The following is a 7104-nucleotide window of genomic DNA, read 5'->3' as shown; positions in this document are numbered from 1 at the left end:
CTGCAGCCCAATTCTCTGACCATTAAGAGAAGACTAAGGCATTTATACCATGGGGGTAGTGGTAAAAGCTTTGGCTGTTAGATGCTTTGTGAGGCATTCTATTTACATATGGAAGTGGGTTTCTGCCAGACTAAGGCCATGTTTATGTTATGGCATTTGTGGCGGACACTTCAAAAGGAGAGACAGGAAAAATGCCAGGAAGACACCCTGCTTGTGAAAGGAGCCCGCAGCACATGATCCCGAGCTGCATGAGCTGTCCGGTCGTGAAGGGGCTTCTACTTTGCATAACAGAGGTCTCCAACAGTGTAAGTCATCACATGTCCTAACAAATAAGCCATAGGACTATCTTAGCAACTACACACTGTAATGTATTGATAAGAAAACTTTTTATTTTATCTATGTGTATGTCTGGTGCTGGGGACTGAAGCCAGAGCCTTTTTGGGGCAGTTGGGGATATAACTTGGTGGTAGATTCCCCAATATCACAAAAGGTTTTACATTTATATCTGTGTCCATTAATGTTTCCACTCAAATTTAAAGAGAAAAATATACCCCTCAGACAATATACCATGCTGCCGTCCTAAATAGAAGGATGGTTTGTTTACATTCTCCAGCTCCACATTATGGCATCAAGTTCAGCAGGTTTTGCTGCTAAACCAATGTAAAAACTCAAAGAGTGTGTAGGCAGTTCCCCATCCGACTTCAGAGTCCATGCTGATGAAGTCATTCAGGTTCATTTTGGAGTCTCCTGTTTCAACTTAGGGATATGCTGAAGGAGGCTCTCTCCAGTTCCCACTGGAATCTTTCATGTGAGACTGGTCAGAAGCAAAGTTCTTCAAATAGGAATCAGTATAGATCACTCTAAATTTCCCAGATCACAGAGGTCCATTCCCAGGTCTTGCTTGCTGTTTCCAAATAGGTACCAATTTATCATCTTCCTCATCTTCCTTCTCATTTGATATGGAGGCAGAGCAACCCTCTTCCAAAGGTAGGTCGTGGGTTTTGTTGTATTCACAGAGCTACCAAATATTTTCTTCACAATAGCAGCTGCTGTAGACATAGGTGTCCCATGTGGGGCAGAATGACTGGTATCGCAGAGCTGAGGTGGGGGCATCCCCCTACCATGGCCTGGGCCTGGGTCTCAGCCAGAGCAAGGAGCCAGCATGCAGTAGTAGTAGCTGGTTCCCAGGGTAGAGCAGGCCACACATGAATTTTCTAAGGAAAGAAAACACATTTAAAAAAATAGTCCATGGGCCCTATGGAAAGCCTCAAAATTAGTTAGAAGCAAGAATATTTAATTTACAGTTTGATATTGGAAATTCTGTCAAAAAATAGTAAAGGTTTAAATACACAGTCAGAGCAAGGGGTATTGCTCAGTAATAAAGTACCTGCCTAGGATGCCAAAGGCCTTGGATTTAATCACCACCACTGCAAAGAAAAGGTTGGCTTAGATGAGTTGTGAGTAGATATTACAAACAATATGTCAACCACTGGAAAAGTGAAAGATTTATTTTTATTTTGTGTGTATAAGTGTTTTGCCTGCATGTGTGTAAGTACACCCATGTGGGGAAGCCAGAAGGCATTGGCTCCCCTGGAACTGGGGTTATGGACAGTTGTTAGCCAACATGAGGGGGCTGGAACTGAACCCAGGTCCGCTGCAAGAACATGCAGCCAGTGTTCTCTTCAGCCTTTTTTTTCTTTTTTAGATAGGGTCTCACTATGTAGCCCTGGCTGAATCTCACTATGTAACTATGTAGACCAGGCTGGCCTCAAACTTACAGAGATCCTGCCTTTGCCTCCCAGGTGCTGGGATTAAAGGCATGTGCCACTATACACCCAAGGTAATGCTAGACGTTTAAAGCTAGCTATACCACTGGAAAAGCTTTAAAAATAAATGGAATTTATACATTGTAAGAGGAAAGAAAATAGGACCTCAACACGCACATGTCCCCCATTAGTTAATTAATTGATGTAAAATATTTTTTGAGTTGAAGGAAAGAAACACCACAATATCTTGACTGGAATTCAAACAAAGGTTCCTGGGGACACAGTCTAGAACAGCTACCACCATGTGATCACAAGTCACAGGAGCTACAACAACCCTGTATAAGTCTCAGTGTTAATAGAACTTAGCTGCTCCTTTAAAAATTTGTTTTTTGGCCAGGTGTGGTGGTACATGCCTTTAATCCCAGCACTTGGGAGGCAGAGACAGGCAGATCTCTGTGAGTTCGAGGTCTACATAGTGAGTTCCAGGTCAGCTGAGGATACAGGGGATCCTGGCGTGCTCCACCATGCCCATTCCATTCACTTCTTTTTTGAGACAGTCTCCTCTGTAGCCTCAGCTGGCCTGGAACTTGCTATGTAAACCAGGCTGACCTCGATCTCACAGAGATCCTCCTGCCTCTGCACCTTCCTCTTCCCCCCTCCCACCGACAGAGAGTGCTGGGATTAAAGGCGTGTGCCACCAGGCCCCTTGATGTGGATACATGTTTCACAAATTCTATTTAAAGTTTCTTCTTTATATTTATTTTTGTGAATTAATATGACATCGACAAATACAAGATGCATTCAAATGCAGTGAAAACCTGACGCAAGTCTGCACACTTGTTATACTTCATAATTAAGAAAAAAAAATTATCTTGGGTATGGTTTCCTATCAGCACCTGTTTAATGCAGGCTACAAACATTACAGTGGCGCAGTAGCGGGTCCCTGACGTCACGTAAGGGGCGTGTCCTACGCAGATGATGGGCGCGGAGGGGCTACGGCGTCCAGAGCAGCTGCTGAAACTCGAGACATTTCGCGTGGCTGGCAGAAAGTGCGCGGCCGTGGGCGGCAGGGGGCGCGGGAGGCGCGTGTGAGGACGAGGAAGTCCCAGAGTGCGTGCAGGTGGGTAACCATGTGTTGAGAGTGGAGGGAGCAAGGGTGTGTGTCGGGGCTGTGGTACAAGAAAAGCATACTTACCTGGCAGGGGAGATACCATGATCAGGAAGGTGGTTTTCCCAGGGTGAGGCCCATCCGTTGCACTCAGGATGTGCTGACCCTTGCGATTTCCCCAAGTGCGGGAAACTCGACTGCAAAATTTGTGGTAGTGGGGGGCTGCGTTCGCGCTTTCCCCTATTTTTAAGGGCTTCCAAAATAAGAAATTGTGTGTTTCTAAAAAGTCTAGAAATCCCCGGTTGTTGTTGTTGTTTTCTCTAACTGCTTGATCTCCTGTGTTTTGATCTGAAGGTACACGAAAAATGCAACAGAGGTTGTGTTTGAGCTAAGTCACCTTGCAGTCCAGTCCCCGCTTGGGTCCAATTTGTACAGACCTGGACTCTTGCAGCTATGACTGGCCGCCCCACAAGACCTTCCCCATTAAATCCTGAGGGCAGTATTAGTGCTCTTCAGCTTTTATATACTAACTGTGGACACTGAACATTATCTTTTCTGTCCTTTTTACATCACTGTTTTCTCCCACACATCACTGTGGGTTCTTGGTTCTGATGTTTTAAAGAAGCAATCTCTGTTGGGTGGTGGTTGGTATCCTTTCCTTGTTATGAGTTTCATAAGAGCTAATTTAATCTGTTTGCCTCTTTTGATGCTGATTGTCATTCGTTTGTGTTTGACAGGATCTCATGTAGCCCAGGGGACCCCAGACTTACTATGTAGCTGAAACTGGCCTGGAACTCCTGATCTTCTTGCCTCAGCTTCCTGACTGCTGGGATGACAGACATGAGCTCCCACACCCAGCTTTGATTGCTGATTATCTTGAGAAAGGTCTCATTTCCCAATATTTGACTGTGAGGCAATAAGAACCATGTTCCATCTGGTCTTCCCAATATTTGGTTAAAAAAAAAAAAAAAAATCTTATGGGCTTATTACTAGTGGTCCAGGCTGGGTGTTCCCAAAATCTTGGTGTCTTATTCCAAAGACTGAAATACAGGCTCATGGCCTGGAGAGATGGGTCAGCGATTAAGAGCACTAGCTGCTCTTGCAGAGGACCCAGGTTCGATTCCTAGCACACACATGGCAGCTAACAACCATCCATATCCCCAGTTCCAGTGGATCTGACGCCCTTTTCTGACCTCCTTGGGCATCCCAAGACATGGGTGCACTTACACACATGCAAGCACTACACTCATACACATAAAATGAAAATAATAAATATTTGTAAAAAGAAATAAGGGCTCACACAGACTTGCAAGATTGAAAGATAACTATTCAAAGCAAAGTAATAGTATAGATTAGAAAAGGACACACTGTCAAGATTGACAGCAGCCACATGAGTGAGGGTACTCAAAGACCCTGATTATTGTTTGGAGTTTCTTCTATGGGGTTCAAGGGGAGGAGTTTGGTTACTAAGGGACACACTGAGGGTGGTTCTCTATGTTGACTGATAGATTAAGTTACATATTCATTCTGGGCATGGTGGCACACACCTTTAATGCCTACACTCTAGAGGCAGAGACAGACGGATCTCTGGGAGTTCAAGGCTAGCCTGGTTTACATAGTGAGTTCCAGGCCAGTTGGAGCTACAGGGAGACTTTGTCTCAAAAGATTTTTTTAAAAAGTTACATATTCATTTTCCTTACTATGTATGTTCCTTCCCATAATACATCTGAGTTTAATCATATGGATACCCAATTATGCATATAAGCACAAGATGGGGAATAGGGGATTCTCCCTAAGAGTTTACATAAAGACAGTTTTGCCTTATTGTGCATGCACTCCAAACAAATTCAGGCCAGATCAGCCTTTTCATTCCTTATACTGATATATTGGGAATATATTTGAATAGAAACTGTCTTAAGTCTGATTGTTGTTAGGGGAGGAGAAACCTATCCCATTGTCCAGAGAGAGGAGCCCAATTCAGTTGGGGATTGGAGGTTTTTAGGAGCATTCTCAGACAGGGATGTGTGCTTAGTACATGCAGGAACTAGGCCGTCAAGTACATTACTAGAAGAGGGGAGTGTGCACAAACCCAATCCAAGTAGAGTCTGAGGTTATTTAGCTTGCCTGCCTCAGGCCCAATAGTGCTTAACTTCTGTAAAAGAAAATATAGGTGCATTTCCTATTTTTCACCTCTGGGGGATTAAACTCAGGACACTGCACATGCTGGGCAGACACTCTACCACTGGACTATACATGCCTAGCCCTATTTCTTGCAACAGGATTTCACTATGCACCCAGTCTCACCTTCAACTCTGACCCTGATGTCTGGCCCCCAGGCTGTGATTACATTTGTGCAGCACCACACCCTGCATAATAAGGATGATCTTAATACACAGTGTTTCCTGGTTTATAAGAACTCTTTGTTTTCACAAATGCTATAGCAAAGGCAATGCTAATACAGGAAAAAAATTGAATGTCCAGCATATAAGGGGTAAATTTCTTTGATTGATATGAACATACTTGTACAAGCCTTTTTTGATGCATGTCTCCTCTTCACTTTTTCTATGGGAGATAGTTTAATTTCTGGGTTATAGAGTGAGTGTGTCATTAACCTTATGTGATACTTCCAATATTAGAAAATGAGTTGTACTAAATCATAGTCTAACATCACATCAGTGTCACACACAGTGTAGATAGAGACTGGGAGAGAGAGCCATCTTCAAAATCAGTTTTGTTTCTCTTCTCACTTTATTCCAAATCCTTAATGGTATGTTCAAAGGTGGCTGTGGTCTCAAGTGTCACTACCAGGACTATTGAAAACTGCAGAAGAGCCACCACAGAGACATGGTCAAGGGTAGCCCAGCCAGCCAAGCCTCTGGCTCTGAAAAGCTAGCTGGGAAATGCAAACAGTGCCTGTGAAATGACCAGGGACACGTGGTCCTTCCCTCTTCTGCCATGTCCACTTTTCCCTTCACAGCTGATGTCACCAAAGCTACTACTTACTTGGACTGCTATTAACAAAAAGATGAACAAAGCCAGACCTTAGTTGAAGCTCTGAAAACAGACCTTATTTACTAACTACCAAACAGCTGACCTGCATTCAGATTTGTGCAGAAGTACCCGGGCATTCTAGAGAGAGGTGAGACATGGAAAGAGTAGGCCAGGAAGGCCCAGCATGGTGGCACCTGCCCTTAATCCCAGAGGCAGGGGTCACTGTGAGTCTGAGGCCAGCCTGGGCTATATAATGGAGCCCCCTGTCTCAACAAAACAAAACAAAACAGAAAGAGCAGGTGAAAATTCACAAAGTGTCTCCCAGTGTAAATGGCTGTCTCCCAGTGTAAATCGGAATGAGCTGCAAACACCCGCAGCCTGCCTTTCATGATGGTGGACCAGTAACCACAGCTGGCATCTCTAATTGCCGTTTGCCAAAATTCCCACAACAGCACAGCTTTAGCTGCTCCTTGAAAGCTTGGAAGAGTTCTATTGACATTCGATCTCCAAAAACAGACAAATGCCCTGAGTCTGCCTTTTCCACCAGGACTGTCCAAATATCAAAGTACGGTTGAGTACGGTGTGTAACTGCATGAAATAGGCGCAGCGAGAGCTGCCGGAATCTGAGGGCCCCCTGTGCCCGGAGCGCACGAGGAGGCACTGAGAACAAATATTCCACTGAAGAACTTGCTGGTCGTCCTTGGAGTGGGGAAGGGGCGGGGGCTGAGGGTCTCACAGCTCCTCGGTGACCTGGAAGCTCCAGAACGCAGGATCGGGGCTGAGAAAATTCTTTGGGTGTATGTACTGATAGGTAGAGAATGGGCGGGAGCGAGCGGCGCAGATGGAGGAGGCACGAGTGGATGGATGAGGCACGGAGGCTCAGATGGAATCCTCAGTGGGACACAGATTTATTTCGTATGGGGCACCTTTCCCTCGGGAAGGGAAAGATGTCCACGAAGGGAAAGATGGAAGGGAAGAGAAGGGAAGGGAAGGGGGAAGGGGGAAGAGAAGGAAGGGAAGGATGTCAGGGAAGGAAAGATGTCCAGGAAGGATGTCCACGGGTTGTGAGCTGGGACTTTACATATGGGGGCTTTAGGGTGTGGAATCAGGGAGGGGGAAGCAGGTAGGATTAGGGTGTGGAAGTGTTTTCTTTTTCCTCTTAAGATAAGAGGAACTCTGCTTATCTTATCTTTGGAGGTCAGAGGAAAGGTAGGCTGCTTCTCAGCAGAGTTTGTAGGT

The 7104-nt window shown here is 45.1% G+C and overlaps 1 non-coding gene and 1 pseudogene across 1 annotated transcript; one reads left to right on the top strand and one right to left on the bottom strand.

Moving 5' to 3' along the window:
- Positions 1-634: 634 nt before the first annotated feature.
- Positions 635-2980, bottom strand: LOC115072147 (annotated as a pseudogene).
- LOC115072157 lies at positions 2954-3117 on the top strand. Its single transcript, XR_003851222.1, has one exon. It is a non-coding gene; the product is annotated as a U1 spliceosomal RNA (small nuclear RNA).
- Positions 3118-7104: the final 3987 nt, after the last annotated feature.

The sequence above is a fragment of the Nannospalax galili genome, unplaced genomic scaffold (genome assembly GCF_000622305.1).
Source record: "Nannospalax galili isolate Female #2095 unplaced genomic scaffold, S.galili_v1.0 scaffold22, whole genome shotgun sequence".
Taxonomy (NCBI): Eukaryota; Metazoa; Chordata; class Mammalia; order Rodentia; family Spalacidae; genus Nannospalax; species Nannospalax galili.
The sequence above is the reverse complement of the archived record's forward strand: the minus strand, read 5'-3'. Positions and strand labels throughout refer to the sequence as shown.